The sequence below is a fragment of the Heterocephalus glaber genome, unplaced genomic scaffold (genome assembly GCF_053883595.1).
Source record: "Heterocephalus glaber isolate CG9 unplaced genomic scaffold, H.glaber_assembly_v1.0 deba00000122, whole genome shotgun sequence".
Taxonomy (NCBI): Eukaryota; Metazoa; Chordata; class Mammalia; order Rodentia; family Bathyergidae; genus Heterocephalus; species Heterocephalus glaber.
In genome coordinates, this window is record NW_028258138.1 from 56,327,181 (window position 1) to 56,348,330 (window position 21,150).

General features: G+C 38.0%; 1 long non-coding RNA gene and 1 pseudogene across 1 annotated transcript; one reads left to right on the forward strand and one right to left on the reverse strand.

Annotated features, from left to right (window-relative positions):
- Nucleotides 1–3,696: 3,696 nt before the first annotated feature.
- Nucleotides 3,697–4,450, reverse strand: LOC101716877 (ras-related protein Rab-6A pseudogene; annotated as a pseudogene).
- Nucleotides 4,451–13,533: 9,083 nt separating this feature from the next.
- LOC101716658 (uncharacterized) lies at nt 13,534–19,170 on the forward strand. Its single transcript, XR_204788.3, has 2 exons — nt 13,534–13,956; nt 18,161–19,170. It is a non-coding gene; the product is annotated as an uncharacterized LOC101716658 (long non-coding RNA).
- Nucleotides 19,171–21,150: the final 1,980 nt, after the last annotated feature.

A 21,150-nucleotide genomic window follows, 5' to 3' on the forward strand; every position in this document is an offset into this window, starting at 1 on the left:
GAGTTCTAAGGGAAATACACATTGCCACAGTGATGAAGCTCTAAACAGAGTCAACAAAACATCTAAAATTTGGGTTTTCCATATGATCATCTCAATAGATGCAGAAAAGGCATTTGACAAAATCCAACACCAATTCATGATAAAAACCTTACAGAAAATTGGAATAGAAGGTCTTTATCTCAACCTGACTAAAGCTATCTATGAAAAATCAACAGCCAACATCATACTAAATGGTCAAAAACTGAAAACTTTCACACTAAAATCAGGAACAAGACAAGGATGCCCACTATCACCACTCCTGTTCAATATAGTTCTGGAACATCACCCACAGCAATTAGAAAAGAGAAAGAAATAAAAGGAAAAAAGATAGGAAAGGAAGAAGTTAAACTCTCATTATTTGCTGATGATATATTACTTTACATAGAAGATCCAAAAAACTCTACCAAAAGACTTCTAGACTTAATTGATAGATTCAGTAGAGTAGCTGAATATAAGGTCAACACTCAAAAAACAATAGCCTTCTTATACACAAATAGCAGACTCATTGAGAGAGAAATTCAGGAAACAATTCCTTTTACAATAGATCCAAAAACATGAAATATCTAGTAATCAATCCAACAAAGGAAGCAAAAGACCTCTACATTGAAAACTACAGCACCCTGTAAAAGGAAATCGAGGAGGATATAAGAAAATGGAAAGACATCCCTTGTTCCTGGGTAGGAAGAATCAATATAGTGAAAATGGCCATACTTCCAAAACTGCTATATAGATTTAATGCAATGCTGATTGAAATTCCAACAATATACTTCACAGAGCTAGAGAAAACAATCCAAAAATTCATTTTGAACCAGAAGAGACCTAGAATAGCAAAAGCAATTCTGGGCAACAGAGACATGGCTGGGGGCATCACAATCCCCAATTTGAAGCTATACTACAAAGCTACTGTGATAAAAACAGCATGGTACTGACAAAGAAACAGACCCGAGGATCAGTGGAATAGATTAGAAGATGCAGAAACAACTTCAGACATACTCAGCCACCTCATTCCTCATCTTTGACAAAGGAGCCAACCACCCACATTGGAGGAAAGATAGCCTATTTAATAAATGGTGTTGGAAAAACTAGATTTCAACCTGTCAGAGATTAAAACTAGAACCATATCTATCACCATGCACTAAACTAAGATCAAAGTGGATTAAAGATCTGAATATTAAGACAGAAACACTAAACTTGCTGGAAGATAAGTTAGGTAGAACTCTTGAAGACACTGGCATAGGAAAAGACTTCATGAACAAAACCTCAGCATCATGGGAACTAGCAGAAAGAATCAACAACTGGGATCTCATCTTATTAAAAAGCTTCTGCACTGCAAGAGAAACCACCAATGTGGGAAACCTACAATGATCTAAGAGCTAAGAGACAACCTACAATGTGGGAAAAAATTTTTAGCAGCTATAACTCAGACAAAGGGCTACTGTCTAGAATCTATAAAGAACTGAAAAAAATCAGACCCTCCAAATTCAAAGACCCAATTCAAAAATGGGCATCTGAAATGAACAGACATTTTTCAGACAAAGAAGTAAAAGTAGCAAATAAATATATGAAAAAATGTTCAACATCACTGGTCATTTGAGAGATGCAGATGCAAAAAACACTGAGATTCCACCTCACCCCAGAAAGAATGGCTGCTATCAAGAAATCAAACAATAACAAATCCTGGTGAGGGTGAGGAGAGAAAGGAACCCTTCTCCATTGTTGGTGGGAGTGCAGACTGGTGCAACCACTGTGGAAATCAGTGTGGAGATACCTCAAAGAACTAGTGCTGGAGGTCCCATTTGAGCCAGCTATTCCCCTGCTGGGTATTTTCCCAAAAGAATTAAAAGAATAATACCACAGAGATGTATGTGCACCCATCTTTATAGTGGCACAGTTTGTAATAGCTAAAGCTTGGAAACAGCCCAAGTGCCCAACAACTGGAAACTGGATAAAGAAGATGTGTTTTTTTTTTATAAAATGGAGTACTACTCAGCCACAAAGAATGAGAAACTAGAGTCATTTATAGCTAAATGGATGCATATTGAGGCCATACTCTTAAGTGAAATAAATAAGACACACATGTGTAAATACCGAATAGTTTCTCTAGTGTGAGAAACTTAGAGTGTCAATGAGGATTAATAACTAATAATTGATACTTTGAAATAGGAAAATGTCCAAAGGGGTATGGGTGGTGGGAGGAGATGGGGAAAGGAAAGAATGGAAAGCAAAAATTATGAGAAAAGAAAAAAAAAATGGAAATGAAGAATGTAAATAGGAAAGGGTGGAGGGGGTGAAGGGTACACAGGTAATGGGGAAAAAATAAGAACCAAGATACATCATGTACAGGTACAAGCAGCCAAAGATAAATGTAAATGTATTGTATACCTAAAATGTACCAATAAAAGAATTTAAGCAAAAAATAATAATAAAATAAAATAAAATTTGGGTTTAACAAAAAGCAAAGAAATAAATATCACCAAAAACAAGATTAATTGTAGCTTAAATATAAAACTAAATCACTAATTAATTAACCAAACTATACATATCTAATAAAAAGCAAAACCAGCCTAAAAGACCCAACATTTAAAAAATGCTAAAAAATAAGGCATAAATCTGCATAATATTGACTTATATTTCCATTCTTTCCTTTTCCTCTTCAATACTTGCTTTTCCTGATCTCCCTCTGCAATGATGGCAAACCTTTTAGAATTTTCAATGATACAAACAGCCTGCTATGGTGTGCGTATCATAAGTTTGCCACCACTGCTCTAGGGTTTTATTTTCATCTTCAGTTTGATCTCAAATGTCCAAAGCAAGAGTATTTGCTATTTTACAAAGGTTCTTTGTTGATAAGCTTTAGATATTATCATTTTTGAAAGCTATAATAGTTTCGACTCTGGTGCTAAACTTAAATTCTTCCACTAGTTCTTCTTAAAGAATTTGACTTTTACAAGGCCTTCCTTGCATAGCATTTAAAAGAAGAAAAAAGGAAACATAAGCAAAATCTATTTCATAATAAGATTTTTTAAAAAACAAACAGAATAACTATCTGCACAATCCTAAAATCTTGGGAGAAATAGTTCATTAGAACTTTATGATTTTATCATGAAGAATTAACTGGTTACTTTTGTCTCCCAGAGTCTAATAAAACACATGTGAAAGGGTTATTTGTTTTGGTCAGAAATGCATTTTATATTCCACTTTTGAGTACTCAGTATGTTCATGAGGACTCATTTTTAAGATACAACATAATCCTTTCCCCATTCAAGCTCTGCCCACCACGATAGCTAAGTTTTGATTCAAAGGAGGGTAAGTAATTTATATCAGTGCTCAAGAATAATTTTGGACATCTTGGCTGCTACTTGCCACCTTGTGTGTTTTGTGGTAGGGTAGGATAGGAAATGAGAAGGGTAAGGAAGAAGTGAGAGAAGTACTAAGAGATCAAATAGGTAGGTAAAAGGTGTGAACATACTGCTCCTTAACCAAGCCACACATACTGGTGACATTTCCATCATTTTAAAGTATGTTATCATAACATTAAAAAAGAAAAAATGTTAAGAAAAATGTATCTAATCTCCAGTTATCACTGGAATCTTTTGGCTTTTTATAAAATATAAATAATGAAGACACTGACTTTTTTGTGCTTGTGAAGGTAATAGATCATCTCCAAGAGACAGGCAGCAATGATGAATTGCAATATGTTATTACTGAAGGGAAAAGGTTCAAGCCAATATCACACTGCAGACAGTGAAAGAGTACAAGGGTCAAAGCAGTGAGCTTCTGGAGCAGGGCTGAACAGCCTCCTTTGGTGACTGGTTGCTCTTGAGGCCTTTCCAGCTTTAGGTCAATCATGCCTGCTCTGCTTCTGTCCTGCGCGCTTTCCATTCCAGGCAGAGCTGCTGCTTCGCGTCGGAAGAGCTGCTTTACATTGCCGCCTGCTTTTGCACTGGTTTCAATAAACACAACATTCAGCTCTTTGGCTTTTCTCCCTCCTTTCTCAATTGACACTTGCCTCTTATCAGCAAGATCTGTTTTATTTCCTACTAGCATGATGATAACATCACTTCCTCTTTCTGTTCTGACATTATTAGTTCATTTTGTAGTTTGCTGGAATGAGTTAACATTTGTAATAGCATAAACAACAACTGCCATAGTGGAGTCACGAACGTAGCTAGGAATCAAGCTCCTGAACCTCTCTTGAACCTGCTGTATCTCATAATTGCAATCGTACTGTCCTATCCTCCAAATACATTGTTATGGACAAAAAGTCAATGCCAACTGTTGCCTGATAGGTGTTGTCAAAACTGTCATATATGAATCTGGTGATCAAGGACGTTTTTCCAACGCTCTGCTCCCCCGGGAACACCAGTTTAAATTTCCTCCGCGGATTCCCGAAGTCTCCGCCCGCGGACATGAAGCCTGAAGCGGGAGGAGCTGCCACCGACTCAGCCCAGAGACTTCCCGGACCGCCGCGTTCCCACCCGCTGATGAGGAGGGCGAAAGGAAGGGAGGGCGCCGAGCTTTCTCGGCCCTGCAGGATGGACGGAGGAGCGAGGCTGGCGGGCAGCAGGGCTCTCCACAGACAGGCAGCTGTCGCCCCGGCTCCCCGCAGAGTCGCCTGGCTCCGAGCTAGGCCCGCGGGTGGGAAGGAAAGGAGGGCGGTGTCCGAGGAAACCAAGGGGTGCTCGGGGTTCCCAAGGCTAGCGCCGTTCCTTTCCTCAGCACCCGACACCGAGGCTGAGGAGAGAGAGACAGAATGTGGCAGAGCCGAAGCCACCGACCCGCCTGGGACCTTCAGCACGCAGCGCCTGGGCTCCATCCACAGCTGCCGCATCCACAGCTGCCGCACCTGCAGCCCAACCTGCTGAGTGCGCGAGCTCTGGCGTGGCGCGGGCCCTTCGTAAAGTTTTAATTTGAAGCCCGACACATTTAGACCAAGCCAAGAAAAAAACAGCTATATTGAGTCTCCTCCTTCCCACATAAGGGTTAATAAGATTCAAGGAAATTTTTATTCATTTAGTATCAGAATTCAGACTATTTGCTTTGAAATGGGAATTCCACATCCCTCTTCATACCACAGATCAAAGCAAACATGGATCTTGTTTCTGTAAAACTTGAACTGGGAGTATGCATATCTTTTCGTTCTGGTCAACATCAAATAGTAAAAGTTGTATGACTATGGAGTTGTGAAGAAGTAAGGCATAAAATTCTATTTCCTAGACTGTCACTCACCATAATCTCTCTTCTCACTTTCATCATCCTTTCACCCAAACTGGCTATCAAACATATTCAAGTATTGAACACATTCAACTCTATCAAAACTCAATCAGTAGAGTGGAACTTGGTGTTTCTCAAGAAACTATGAGTTCTTATAATACTGGCAAGACTTGGTGATATTTTGGGTAATGTATTGTGGCATGGAAAACCCAATACTTAGTGACTTAAAACAACCATTTGCTTCCACTCATAATTTTGTAGATCAGGTGTTCAGAAGGCCCAGCTTGGTGGCTCATCCCTAATGCATGCAGGGCCAGCTGTTGGTTGAGACCAGGGGACCAGTGTTCAAGATGGCTTCCTCAGACTAAGTCTCTAAAATTGTAACTTTCTTTGGAAATATGAAAGTTAAGATGATGTTGCAAACCCAAGTTCTAGAGACAAATGGTGGATTAGATTAGGCCCCAATCCAGTGACTAGTGTCTTTATAAGAAAAGGGAGAGAGATGGTGATTTGGACACAGAAATATACAGGTAAGAAGGCCACATGCAGACGAAAGCAGAAATTGGAGTGCTGTATGTTTTAGGCAAAGCACGACAAAGATTGTCATGAACCACTAAAGCTAGAAAAAGACAAAGAAAGACATTTCTCTGGAGCCTTTAGAGGGAGCAGGGCTCAGCTCACATCTTGATTTTGGATTTCTGGCCTTCTTGAAGGAACAAACTTCTGCTGTTTTAAGCCACAATGTTTGAGGTAATTTGTTATGGTAGCCATAAAGCACTAATGAACCCTCTCCCCTTCTGCTTACACTTTACTTAGGCAGAAATCTTTTCCCTGTCTCCATCTTCCAGTGCATTACTACATCTCATCCATCTTTGCCGTTTTCTTCTACTATCAGAAGTAAAGCAAAGCAATGTACACACCTATAAACTGAGTCACAATTGGCTTCTTCTAGTATTCTAGAAGCCCTAGTAGCCCTAGCTAATAGCCCTAGCTGAGGCTACTAGTCTCAAATACTGGTTCAGAATGCACCCGATTCAAAAAGAGCTTCAGGCCTTTGAAAACCAAAAAGAAAAAAACACAAAAAAGATACCAAGTTTCTTAATAACTGCTGAAAGTTATAAGTAAAGTGACTCTTTTACTGTCACATTCTTTGCTCATGAAAAGAGGGGGTGGTTAGTGAGATAGTACTTTAGAGAAATGTATCATCCAGAGCAATAGAAGTTTTTTCTTGGTTGCATACATCTTAGCTGTCAGAAATTATATGAATTATGGTGGCTTTACTTAACTGAGCCCAAATTACCCCCAAATGATAATAAAATAAGCTAGAGTTCTAGAAAATATGCTTTCATTATTGTCTCCATTTGGATGATTGGAAAGAGTGTCTAATGAGCCTCTCAAGGAATTATGAGGCCATTTATCCTTTTCCAGAAAAAATCTTATATGATCATATGTGCAAAATAAGTTCAACAGCACAGACAAGGCATCTTATAATACACATTAATCAGATGAGTGTGGTTATAATTGAAGGACAGTGTCTGGCATACAGGAAGTGACCATTCTATAATGGCTGCTCTGCACCTGAAGCCCTGGATTCCCTGGTGGGAACCACACCATCAGAGATAAGTAGAAATGACCTGGCAGGTATTCAGGGGCACAGCAGAGGTATGCAGGGACATTAAACTTGAAATATACAAGTTTTGGAAGAAACTCGATTACTTTAATATGTAAAAAAGACTTTTCTAATAAAGAATCACATGGCCTTCCTTGTGCCCTCAAAGGAAAGATAAATCAGTAAGTCAAAGTTATTGAAAGACAACTTTTGAATGGTCATGAGGGAGATGTCCAAAAAAGTAAAGAGAGTAATTGTGAATTATTCCTGGAAATGTTCATACAAAGACTTTTAACTTCTCAACAAGCATATTTTATTTATTTCTAGCCCTACTACATATCACAGTTCCCACTACATATTAACTGAACAATATATGTCTGAGAAATAAAGGAAAATGAAAGTACCTGATGGTGGTTTAGATAAATGGTCCCTTCCAAACCTAGGATTACAGTATTTAGGATACCAAAAGAAGCTCAATTGTAAGTCACTAATTTTTCCTTTGAATAGATCAGTCATAATTTTCTTTATGCTGAATATTCAGCCCTTAGCAAAATAAAAAGGGTCCTAAACATTTTATTAGGAGCATTTTAGGTGGTACTATGCAGAAATTAACTGTAAAATGTGAAACAACAGCCTTCAAAGGCACATATTTACATGTATGCTATTAATCCCTCTAAAAATCCCCTTGCTCAAGGCAACAATGAGCTTCAATTTATGAAATCTTTTTCAACTGACATTGCACTCAGTGCTTTCATATTCATTTGAGAGTACTGGTTGAGTACTGACCAAATGCCAGGCAGATCTAACACTTAACCAGTTTAGTGAGGTAGGCATTAATATCTCCACATTTAGGCTGCTGTGGGGTAGATGCACCAAAGGCCCATAGAAAAGCTTGGTCTTCAGAGCTGTAGTACTGGGAGGTTCTGTGGGTCTTTATGATGTGGTGGTCCTTGAGAGGTTCTTAGCTCTCTGGGGATTGTTCTCGAAGGGGCTCGCTTGCTTTCTCCAGTTGAAGATGTGACCATTTGCTCCAATGTGAATGCTCACAATGATGTGCCAGCACCCAGCCCCCTTACCAGAGGCCAGACTAATGGGCCCACCCAATCTCAGACTTTCAACCTCCAAAATTGTGTGAAATAAATATACTTTTTCTCTTTATTAAGTTAGCTGCCTTGGATATTTGTTGTAGTAATTAAAATGCTGACTCAATCAAAAGCCAAAGGAATTATGTAATGTAATCCAAGTTCAGGCTACCACCAGCCTGTACAGACCTCTTGTTGAACTTTAAAAACCAGACCACCTATTCCTCAACACATCTTACTTGCTTTTGTCATAAAAACATGTTACAACAAACTGAGTTTATTAAAAGAAACTTTCCTTCCCATAAAATTGTCTCTATAAATATTCAAACTTATAATGTCTATGATATAAATTACATGAACTTTAAATGTGTTTCTTTTCGCAGTTTTCAGTCTACTCAACAATAAATGGCAATCCTGTATGAGATATAAGTGTGGACAGAGAAATGCTGCTCCAATGCACTGCCACTTGTTCCTACTCTACCTGAGAATGTCCAGGAATTTCACATGAATTGTAACTTTCCAGTTGCATTTTGAAGGCTGTCTCCTTTCAGTGCTATTTTATACTCAAAGCACTCATAAAATATATTTACATGGACATAAACTCACTGAAAACTTAGAAAGCATCTCATCCTGGATGCCTATGAAAGATTTCTCAGAGAACCTATCATCAGCAGATCCTAGACACAATCTCTTTCTTCAAAGCCTAATTTTGCCTACCAGGAAAATTGAAAACTATTGTAAAGATTACTGTAAAATAGATATTCTCATAAATATCAACCAAACACCCAGTCTGAATCTGAAGATTTAATTACAAAAACAATTTGAATCAGATTTCATTATTGTGTTACAATGCTGCAGATCAATATGAAGCCTAATTCTGGAAGGAATATAAAACAGGGGTTTTTAAAGAAAAGATTTTACCTTGTCCTAGAAGTATCCTTGGAGTTTAAAGTGGCCTTAACACTCAGGGAAACCAAGGAAAGGGAAAAAAAAAAATGTCCTCAGAAAGAGCAATACATGTGCACATGGTGATTTATTTTTTGTATTAGATGTGATAGTAATACTGAAAAACAAAAGTTCTACAACAGAGATCTTGTCAGAGGGTGAAAAACCCATGTGATGGGGCCCTGATCTGTTCTGCACACCGGAGTTCTTGGAATTTAAGCAAACAGAGCTCACAATAATATAAGTAAGCTTTAAAATTAACTTAAAATCAACCCCTACCATCAGATCTTGCTCTCAGTAAATATGTAATTGTGAAATGAATAAATAAATGAAATTTCTGGCTTACAAATTAGAGTTGGGCTATAAGCCAATATCCACATCAATTATAAAAGAAGCTTCATGAATACAAAATACTTTTGAATACCCAGAAGCCTAAGGCAATTATTATTGAGGGAAGATGCCATTTAAACACAAATCTCATATGGATCAGCTTGAAATAAAATTATTTGTCTATCAGGGCTATTTAATGATATGTTTTCAGCATTTTCCTAGCACTGTTTTTTCGGTCAAGTGGAATATTTTTCTAAATGCTAAATAGATGTACCCATGTGGCTTTGCAAGGATGAGCAACTGTGAGGTCCTCTAATTATCTCCATTGTTAAAGCCTCTGGTAGCCCTGGTGTGCAGAAACTACAGCTGTGAGTCTCAGGGCCTGAAGCCTAGAACACACAGCATGCCTCTCAGCTCAAGCGCGCGTGTGCACGGCTGGGCACAAACCTCCTGGAGACAGCCCGACCTCTGTAAGCTCTGCAGACTGTCCAGGAAATCCTCTGTCAGCTCCGCAGGCTGTGCTTTCTGTGCTGCGTCCAAAGCTCCCAGCCATACCCTAATCTTTCTGAGAAGTTTCCATGATCAGTCCCAGAAAAAAGGCTGCAGAGCGGAAGGCTCCCTTCAGTGAAGCCAGTATCTGCCAAGCTCCTTGCGAACGCATACCATCTATTCAGGGCTGAGCTGCTTTATCCTCATTGCATGTAAACTATTCATTTTCTCTTCCTTTTGTACATTTTGCGTTCCATCTTTTTTCTCTCTATTCTTTGTTCTGCCTTTACCAACTTACCTCTACCTCAATTGTCTTTTGTGCAGCTCCCTCAAAAATTTTAAAGGGAAACTGGATTCAATAGCCAGAAAACGGAATCAGATTTCTTTTTGACGTACCAGGGAATAGGAATAGCAAATTTTTTAATTCATACAATACTCAGAATTATTTCTATAAAGCAATTCCTTAAATTACTCTTTTTAAATCTTTGAACTCCTTGTACTAATGTGCAATGAGAGGAAAGCCTTAATTTCTATAGTCAGTACGCCCATGTGAACACCAGGGGGCAATAGCGCACCAAGAATTGTAGGCACTGTCCCCGAGAAACACAATTGCTGTTTATTAGGGCTGTGTATGGCCGTACAATGATCTCAGCTCTCTCAGATGAAGTCTTTTGTTTTGTGTCCTACTTTACAATGTACCGTTCAGTGTTCTATGAGTTGTGACTTAGACAGTGTGTTGCTGTGACAGCTTGGCTTATGAAAAAGAAGGTGAAGGGGGAAAAAGAGGAAAAAGTAAAGAGAAAAATTGAAATGCTTCCGAATGAACCATAATGATAAGAAGTAATCCTACATGCAGACACAAAGTTTGTCCTTCATCTGTTCCTATCCAGAACACAGTTTTTCTGGATTACAGATTGAATTCATCCCTATTCACCCCTCACACACCCTCACCCATTTCATTCTACTTTCTCTGCCACACGGTTTTCTGTTAAAACACAGATATCTTTTATAAAAGAAAAAAATATTTTATTGGCAAATACTTGATTTTTTAAAAGAATTCAAAAAAGTTTTATAATTTTTTGGATTTTTCCCAAGCTTCTGAATATAGCAGCTTAATGTGTTATGCATTTTAAACATTAGTCAGGATACATTTCATTAATATGTATGTCGCAATAAAATTCTTCACATGTAAACAGAGATTCAGAAAAATAGCCAAAAATTATCATTGTTATTTATATCTGATAGAATAAAAAGAACAAACTGAGATATCAGATTTTCAAGAATAGATTCAAAGATCATTGCAAAGGGATCGTTTTCAAAGGTGTTAAAGTACTCCAAAGTTCAAAGTCAGAAAATATGGAACTACTGGGCATCCCAAAATAAAATTCCCAAAAGTCCGCCCTCCTTGCCTACCTAAGCAGGTTCTTCCAGGATTATTAATGTATTCCCATCATTATTAAATTATTACTGTGGTACGGTAGCAGGAATAGTATTTCAACATCTGACTCCCAAATTCTTCTTGAAGCAGATAGTCTTGCTTAGGGAGATGGCTCTCTTCCTTGGTCCTGGCTTCCCAGCCCTGGGCTTCTCTCCTTTGTCCCTGCCTACTTCACTCTAGTCATCCCACCCTCGCTGTTCTTGACAACACACTGATGGTTTCCTGCTTCAGAGCCTTTGACCAATTTTTTTTCTCTGTCAGGAACAACCTTACCTCATTTATCCAAAGGATTCATTCCTTCACCTTCTTCAAGCGTTTGTGCAAAAATCATCTTCTGAGTGAGTCCTTCTCTGACCTCCTATTTAAAATGGAATATTCCACCTAGCATTTCCTAATCCTCCTTTATTTTCCTCAGTAGCACTTATAGCCCTCAAATAAGCAACATAAATTTGAAAAGATGATACAAACCTAGTTAGATTAGACTGCACTAGCCTTCTTATATTAGTTCTAATATAATGAGGAAAAGTAAATGAATAATCATGCTAACATCATCAGGAGCCACGGTCTTCAGGATGAGAGATTAAATCATTAAACATTAAATCAAATAAGTTAAAAATCCTGCAATCTTTCATTAGAACTTGAACAGGATCACAAATTTATGCTTTATTTTCCTTTTCTTTTAAAACATACATATTTTCTAGATCTTGTATTGAAAAGGCTGAGAATGGCAAATCATTTAACCACGAACATCCTTAAGTGCATAGATTGTAGTCTCCAAATATCACTTTCACTGAAAGCCATGAGACTGGGAGTCTAGCATGTCAGAAAGCAAAGACGTGATGAAGACATTCGAGGTTGTATCAAATAAGCAGAAGATTTAAACATGGCCAAAGATGAGTAATTTGAGCTTCAAAATGAGTAATGACTACAATTACATAAAACTGTAAATAGAGATGCAAATAGAATTAATGGAAAACTAGAATCAATAGGTGATTAAATAAGATATAAAATTGCATGTAAAAATCAATGTATTATTTTTTAGGCAATAAGCAATTATAGGGAAAAATAGAAGAAATTACCCCCATTTATACTACAATTATAAAACAGAAATGCCGTGGAAGTAAATTTTACAAGAAATGTGAAAAACCTATATAAGAAAAACTTTAATGTTTTTCTGAAAGACACAAAGCTGGATCTACTTGAATAAAAGGAAAAATAAACCCTGCTCTTTTAACAGAAAAAAATCCAACATCATAGATTGATGCTAGTTTTTTAAAAACTATTTTATGGAGTTAGACTTCACAGTTTAAGCAGTAAAAAATAAGAATACAAAACAGAAGCAACAATATTAGCAAAGAAGTAGGCCTAACCTTACGAGATATTGAAATCACTATAATCTCTATAATTAAAACAGTATAAATTTTGCAAATGAGTAGAATAATCAATGGGAAGAATATAAAATATTGACCCAAGTACAATGTGGAAATTCACCTGTATGATAAAAGTAATGACTCAAATCAAGGGGGTGGGGGAGGCTTTTTAAAATTAAATGCTGTTAGGACAACTAAGTGGTCATTTGAAAAAAGGTAAAACTTGATATGACAGAATAGTCTAGACTTTTTTTTTTTTTTGGTACTGGGGATCAAACTCGGGACCTTGCCCTTTCGAGGCAGGCGGTGAAACCACTGAGCTAAATCCTAGGCCCTAGACTTTTAAAAAATATCAATTCCAGAAAAACAACAAACAAAAAATCTGAGGATTTATATTTTACTAAGGAAAAAAATCCAAAGATATTTGGGAACAATTGAGGAAATTAAAATGTATGAACTCTATATTAGGTTACATTAATGGAGTAATGTTTCCTTCCTGATCGTGAATCTATAGGACAGGAGTCAGTAGGGGCGACTCTGCCCCCTTCCACAAATCTACTTGGCAGATCGTGGCTACATTTTTGGCAGTCAGAATTAGAGGAGGAAACCCTATTGGCATCTAACCGGGAGAGGCCAGGGATGCTACCTTTTTTTTTTAAAGCGATTTTTAAGCACAGCACATGCCTGCACACACAGTCCAAACCTTTCTGTCCAAAATATCAATAGCCTGGTGGATGAGAAACATTAATGTAGGAAAGTCTCCGATTCTTAGAGGATACGTACAAACCGAGATACGAGGCTGAATCATTTTAAATTATTTTCCACAGGTCAAATATCAGCAATATTTGTTTAAATATTTAACGGTGAAGGATGAAAATGTTCAGGACTATCCCCCCAAGCACCGCGCGAGACCTTGGGCCTTCTGGCAACCTGCCAGCCAGTCGCTCTTCCCTCTGGGCGCAGAGGGTGGAGCCTGAACGGTGGGAGGATCCCGCGCGGTGGGTGGGGCCTCGAGGTGGGAGGGGTCTGTAGGTGGCTCTGGCGCGTGCGCAGAGCTGAGGCTGCACCCACGCCCTTCTCGCAAAGTTCCTGACCTACGGGCGCGCCAGGTTGAGGCGCGCAGCTGCCGGCGGAGGAGGGGAGGAACTCAGCTCACTTCTCAGGAAGGGCAGCGATGCTGTGTCAGTTGGAAGACCCGAGCCCCTCTCCTTCGCGGTCCTTGAGTGCTGCGGTGAGCATCCTTACCGCTTTCGATTCCCGGCCGGAGGAGCCTGGCCGTCCCCCCTTCCCGTCTTGGTTCCTGAGGTGAAGCTGAACTCCTCGCTCCTGAGTGGATTCTGACTTCTGGGTGCAAGGAGCCCGGTCGTGTCTGCCTCGCGTGGGACAGGTGTTGCCGGGCACACTCGCTCCATACCGGCTTACCGGGAAGCGCAGATTCAGGTAAAATGTTTAAATACTTCAAGGTTTTTCAGTGTAGAGTCTGTAATTAAGGAATTGGAAAACTTTTTTCTGTGTAGAGCCAGTTAACAGTTAGTTTAGGTTTTGCAGGCCAGGAACCGCCCCTGTTAACACACTCGTCTCCGTTGGTTCCTGCAAGCTTGTAAAATCAGAAAGAACGCTCTTAGCTGCCGGCCTTGCGGACGCGTGCCGAGGGCAGTGCCTGAGGCGGATATTCCCTGTGCCCAGCACGGGGACGGGAGCCTCTGAGCCCCTCGAGCTTGCTAGGTGTCCCCTCGAGCAGGACCCAGCTTCGGTGCGGGCCACGACACCCCCTCCCGCCCCCAGGTGTGCGCGGGCTTCTCTTGGATCCAACATCTGCCCCTCTGCCCCTCCCAGGGACTGGTTGCCGGAGTGAGTCCTGGTCGTCATTCAGGCGACCCCAAAACCTCCAGAACTGCGGCCAGGGCACCCTCCTGTACTCTAAAACGGCAGTTACTTCTCACCTAGGAACGAAAGCGAAAGTCCCTAAATTGAATAAATTTGAGTAAAAGTAGTATAAGCTATCTCAGGCTATTGTATTTTGATCACTTGTTTTCTAATGATAAATTAATATATGTTCACTGTGGTAGTTTGGAAAATACTGAACAGTATATAGAAGAAAAGAGGAATTCTCCATAATCCAAACCCACATATACAGTAACTTTATGTATTGAGTCCTGTTTTTCAGTGCATATTGATAGAACAACTTACTAAACCACGAGATTTAAAAAAAATACTCCTTTAAACTTTTGTTGAAGTACAGCACAGAGGAAAATACACACATTATAAATATAGTTCAGTAACGTTTTGATCTAACACAGACTTGCAGCCACAATTTGAATAAAGAAATAAACTTTTGTAAGCACCCTTCATCTTCCTACCCAGGTAGATACAACTTCTGAAATATAGCCACAATTTTATCCTTAGATACATAGGTGAGTTTTGTCCTTAAAGATCAATGAATTATTCAGTGACTATTCTATAGTATTTGGTTTCTTTCACTCTGCATTTTTGAGTTCATGCATGTCGTTGCATGAAATAGGTCTTTTTATTTTATTATTTGCTGTATGGCATTGAGTACATACAATTTATCATTTATACTGCTGTTTTTCTTAATAACAGTGTTGAGATATAACTTATATATCATACAATTCATCCACTTAATCTATACAATTCAATTTTGTTAGTATATTTACAGATATTTGTAGCCATTATCACAGTCAAATTTAGAACATTTTCTTCACTTAAAAAGCAACTCCATCCCCTTAAACTTTCACATCCAATACCACCTTCCTATTTTTTCAGTCCTAAGCAACCACTAATCTTTTTTTCTATAAAGAGCTCTTTGAAGTATTTTGCAAAGATTGAATCATACACTTGGGAAGTCTTTTGTACTTGGTCCCTCATACTGATAATGGACATTCAGACTATTTCTAAGTTTGGGTTATTACAAAAAATGCTCATGTGAACATATGCTATATATCTGTTTGTTCACATGGATACATATTTCTTTTGACATTGATTTCTGAAAGGAATGTCTCAGGTACAGAGTATGCTTATGTATCAGTTGTGTTTATAGTACCAGGTAGTCTTTCAGATTTACAGTGCCACTGGCTTGTGGTATGAGTTCTCACTGCTCCATGTCTTCACCAGCATTCAGTGGTTGAATGGTCCTGACTTATACTTCCATGCTGACTGTTGATAAAAAGCATCTTTCTTACGGTCATTTTCCTCAAGGATAGCATCTTTAGTAATGGGCCTTTTAGGTATTTCTATTACATTGTTTGTCATTTTGTACTGGATTTATATATTTTAGATGAGTACTACAACTACATTATTTCCCTGATCTGTGGTTTGCATTTTAACTATCTCAGTATTACGTTTTGATAAATGTAAATTTTAAAACTTTTTCAATGGTTCATGCTTTGGCTGACCTGTAAGAAATTGTTGCTTACCCCTAAGGTCACTAGAACATTCTCCTGTGTTACCATTTGAAAACTTATTTTCCTCTGAATGTTTTCAATCTGCTAACCACTTAAGAGTTGATTTTTGCAGTATGATATGTAGAAAGGATTTTTTTATTTAACTAACCAGTTGACCTGAATCTTTCTTTAAAAAAATAATCCTTTCTCACTGCTTTACAGTATTACCTTTACGACACTATCCACTTGTCATAAATTGAAAGGAACTGACCTGAAGATGTTGGTATTAGCAGATAAGGAATGTAAAATAACCTTGACAAATGTAGTGATGATTTTGCCGACAGGAGATATAATAGATGAAGAAGTAGAGAATTTCAAGAGAAATACAAATAATATTTTAGAAAAGGAAATCCTAGAGGTGAAAAAATATAATAACCTAAATCATTTGATGAGATTATCAGTAGATTGTACACATAGGAGAGATGACCAGTAAACTTGAAGATAGATCAGTACAAATCATCTAAATTTGAAGTATTCAGAGAAACAGAATTTTTTTAAAATAATAAGAACATCAATAACTTGTGAAGTATGATTAGCCAGGCTAATGCACATGGAATTAGACTTCCAGAAGGCAAAGAGAGAAAGATTATGAGGCACAAAAATATTAACAAATCTTTCCAATTTGATCAAATATATTTTATCCAGAATCATTCCTTATCTTCAATGGAGAATTGATACTGATCACCTGGTTTGTCATAAGTGGAATATAGAAGTTACCATAAATAATTACAAAGTTTTGCATCTATGTGAATGAGCCATAGGGCATCTTGAAGATACACAGTCAATAGAAAAATACCTTGTCTGATGGAACTGTCCTGAGCACAGTTATGCTTGTAATATGAATACTGTCTATCACTAAAAAAGGCCAATAGCACCACCTCAATCTTGATAATGTCAAAATGTCCTCATCGTTTTTCAAAACACCCCTGGGTATGCAATGTGGCCCCCCATGTATTGAGAATCTTTCTCTCACATGACTACCACCACCTCCTTATGCAGGCCCTTTCTAAACTCCTCTTCTCATGCTCCTGTTTAGCAAACCACATTGGCCTCTCCAACTCAAGGCTCTAGGGATTGCTTTTCCTTCTTCCAGAGTGTTCTTCCTACAAACATCCTACGGCTGTTTCATTTCTTGTCCTCAGCTCTTCATTCAAATGTCATTTTCTCAGTGACACCTGTAGATAAAGCACAAAGCTTGTATACTCCTCATAAGTAGTAGTTTGCCAGGTCACTATAATTAATACACTGACTTAGTGGCTTAAACAGCAAAAATTTCTTTTTTCAGTTGTGGAGGCTCTAAGATCATTGTTTCAGTTGGTTTCTTCTGAGGCTTTTGCCCTAGGTTTACAGTTGGCCACCTCTGACTATGTCCTCTTGTGGTTTCTCCCCTCTGCTTGAGCACTCCTGATGTTTCTTTGTCCAAATATCCTCCTGTAAGTATACTGGTGCTAGCTTCTTTAGATTAGAAGCTGCCTTGAGGGACTCATTTTAACATAACCACCTCCTTAAAAGCCTTATGTCCAAATGTTCTTACATTATGGAGAACTGAGAGGTTAGGACTTTAACATGAGGATTTTTTTGATGAAATATAATTCAGTTCATAACACCATTCTCACTTTGCTTTTATGTATAGTCCATACTTTAAATACAGTGAATTTAAATTATGTAATTTGCTTACTGTCTCACTTTCTGTTCCAGTAGAATGTAGGTTCCATAAGGGAGAGATTTTAATTAATTTTGTTCTCTTAGAGAGAACCTCAAATGAGTAAATAATTATAATTGTTAACATTTTACTCAAGGTTAGCCTAAAGCAACCTTAATTTATTCCTAATAGTAACTCCTTATATTTTTTAGAGCATTTCTCCATTTTTTCATGACTGAAGAAATCCCTGTCACTATTCCTATACAGCATCCATTTTTAAAGTATGTTCAAACTTTTTAGGAAAAATGATTATTAAAAAAGATCCACCTTTTTTAGCAAAGAGCATAAGAAATGTTATATGTTTATTTCCAAAGCAACAAAAAACTTTATTTAAGTAGACTGAGGCCTTTTCCATATTACATTCGTATATCCATTCGACTTGCTGAGGACCCCCTCATACCAAACAAATTCTTAACCATCATCACAGAGAAATTTGCTTACTCCTTTATATGCTAATTTGTACCACCTTTTTTTTCTTTAGGTGGTCAGGCTCAGAATGGACGATGAGCTTTCAAAAATGAAAAAGATGGAAATCACCAACCATGCTGCCACCTGAATCAGTGTTTCTTTGTTGCATTCATACAGAGTAAAAGAAAATTATATTCCTGCATTATATAATCTACCAACGACCTACTTACCTACTGTTTTAATCTAGGTTATTCTTGAAAGCAGAGCCTATGACAAATATAGACACATTCTTTTGGGAAATCTGATCCCAGGGAGCAGGAATGAAAGATAGAGGAGTGAATAGGGAGAAGGAGGAAAGAAGACCCAAGCCAAATAAGGTAGTGTTCTCTACAGTCCATTCCTGTTAATGGTTACATAATACAGAAACATCCTAAGATTCTTACTAAATTTTGTTTCAGTGTTCTTCTGCCAGTGGGATAAAAAGCAGAAATACTTCTCTGTCAGAACATTTGTTCTCTGTTAAAGCTGGTCCCACGGGGTTTTAACTCCCCTACCCCTCTGGGCCTCAAGACAATGTTTGTAGGACTATGGCAGCATACATTGCTGCATTAGAGAAGCTTTGGGATAGGAGGCTGGGTTCTTGGTACATGCTACAGTTAGGCAGTCTCAGCACAGATCAGGGTAAACCTTCTAGAACTGTTTACCAGACCTATGGCTACAATCATATGTTGAAAACATGAGACAGTACTCAAGAGACATAAATCCATATAACTTGCTGTTAGACCTGTCTAAATCTGCCTGCTCGCTCGCTTCTTTCTGTAATCAGAAGTCAGTGTGTATGATAAGGTTGACAAAAGGGTGAAATAAGAATGTTAATATGTTAGAAGTTGTGTGTTTATGGCAGTTTTAATCTTGAGTCATGTTTGTAAGAAAGAGAATGTGACAGTGGAACCTGGAAAATTTAAAAAATGATTCTTCACCATTGAGAAGAGATATTAGATGTCTTCTGATCTCATGCAGTTTCAGAAACAGTTGTAAATTTTTTGGAGAAAAATGAAAAATAAAATTAACCATTTCTTGTTTCTTCCATGACCTTCATGATCAATGTCATTAACTTTTCCCAAGGTACTGTTTTCTACTAACATGTAGCACTCATGATACAATCATTGTAACTAATGAAGAGAAACTGATAGAAACACAAGAAACTATTGAGATAATTTCCATCACAAGGGTTGGCATTAATATTGCTTGGAATATGGGAAAACTGATTTAACTTGGCATTCTTCTGTGAAGATCATCTTACCAGAAATAGCCATATCATCATCATCCTCTTACTTGGTCAGGAATTTCTATTAATAGGATAAAGCTTTTGAATCATTCATCCCAGTACCTTTTAAATTCCTCCTAAATGCTATGTATTGTCACTATATACATATAAATAAGACAATATAAAATATTACATCCCAAAACTTCAGAATTTGTATTCTTTGAAGGTGTACCCAAGAATATTTAGCAAAACTTGCCTTAGGCTAAGTCATAAGTGGAATCTGAATATTTTAAGAGATTAAAATAATATTTTGTGTGAATTAAACTAGGATTACATAAAGGTAACAAAAAATTTCCCAAATTCCCATAATTTAAGGAGCATACACCTAATGATCAATGAGACAAATAATGAATCACGTTAGATTTAGAAAATACTTTGAAATGAGTTCTAATGAAAAAAAAAATACCAGAACTTTCCCAATTGACTGTGAAAGTGAGTATTTATGGGAAACTTACAGCTCTAAAAATACGTATTAGAACTTTTATGAAAAGGGTGACTGTCAGTGTTTCAGAAAGAAGGGAAAGTAATAGTTTGAGCACCTTTTCAGACACTAGAAACCTGGTAGCAAAGGACAGATCACTTGGATAGGGAAGCAAGGTGAGACTACAGTGGTCTTACCTTCAGCAGGTAAGCACAATATTTCTCTGCAGAGGGGAAAAGAGCAGAGCAGTCTTGCTGACTTGAGACAAAGACTAGATTTGAAACTGGAATGCCTTGAAGTTTCAGAGCAGACTATCAATGAGGAAGTTATGCGGAGAAAAAAATTCCGTAAAATCACACAGTGATTCCTTTGTGTCCATTGCTGAACACTAAACTAAAAAAGCTAACAAGAACCATATAGGGGTACATACCTGCAATCCTGGTTACTTGAAGGACTGAGGCAGAATAATCAAAAGTTCAAGGCTAGCCTAGGCAACTTAGTAAGACCTTCTCTCATAAAATAAAAAGCCTGGATTTGGTCCTCAGCACTGAAAAAATAAATAAAAGCTAGCGTAAGAATGGGAAACATTTCATTCCATTCGGCCATAGTGGAAAAACCTAAATACTCCAGGCATTCACTAAAGATCCCTGAAAGGTTGTATGGTTATATGTAATATCAGTAGAGCTAAACTGACCTGACTAAAATCTGCACCTTCCCTTCCCCCCAAAAAATCTTATAAATAAGCCTGAGTAATGTAAAGCTCATAAGTAACTACCTGCCAGAACCCAAATTCCAAATTTGTTCTAGTCCTCCAAGCAGCCCATACAAAGAGACAGGCTCATTTGGGGGGATAGCTGTAAAGGATGAAATAGAGAGGAAGCCAGAGGAGGTAGAGAGTCTTCAGACTACACCTCTCTGCCTCTTATGAAGTTTTAATAGTTCACTTCATGTGTGTCAATTTGACTATGTCTCAGGATGTCCAGGCACCTGACTGAATTTCCATGAGGATGTTTCTAGAAGAGATAGCATTTGAATTGATGAACTGAGTAAAGCAGGTTGTGGTTCCCAGTGTAGGTGAATTCTTTCTCCGCCTGACTCATTGAGATCTAGCTTTTGCCCTTGGATTGGACATCATCACTGATTCTCCAGCCTTCATGGGACTTCATGGGACTCATGCAGATTCATGAGTCAGTTATTCATAGTAAATTCTTTTAGATGGGGGGAGAGAGAGAGAGAGAGAGCACAAGATAGAGAAGAAGAGAGGAGAGGAGAGAAGATTCTTGTGCTGTCAAGTTTAAAGTCAGCAGATGAAGAA